This window comes from Gregarina niphandrodes (assembly GCF_000223845.1).
Source record: "Gregarina niphandrodes unplaced genomic scaffold scaffold00255, whole genome shotgun sequence".
Classification (NCBI taxonomy): Eukaryota; Apicomplexa; class Conoidasida; order Eugregarinorida; family Gregarinidae; genus Gregarina; species Gregarina niphandrodes.
Window position 1 is genome coordinate 1,894 of NW_011646015.1, and position 400 is coordinate 2,293.

Consider the following 400-nt stretch of genomic DNA (forward strand, 5'->3'; position numbering starts at 1 on the left):
AAGGGTGGCAGCAGGCGCGCAAATTACTCAGTCTCGACACTGGGAGGTAATGAACAAAACTGGTGGCACAAAGCATATTGTTTTATGACTGCAATGAGTGAAAATTACATCGTTTCACGAGTAGCAATTGGAGGGCAGTGTGGCGGGGGACTGGTCTTGGGACAACTCGAATGGTCGTTAGTCGTCGAGGGTCGTCAGCTATTAGTTTGCAAGACAACGAGACACAACAGGCGTGTGCGAGAGTGTGTGCGAAGCCAAAGGGCTCTGTTACAAATACTCCCCGGGTTAGCGAAACTGATCGTCCCCAACATCTTCACCATCGCGGTAAGCGCGGGCGGCGATAGATCTAACAGTGAAACCTTCGCGGTGTTCCGGGTGCGGGCTGTTAGTAGTAGGAGGT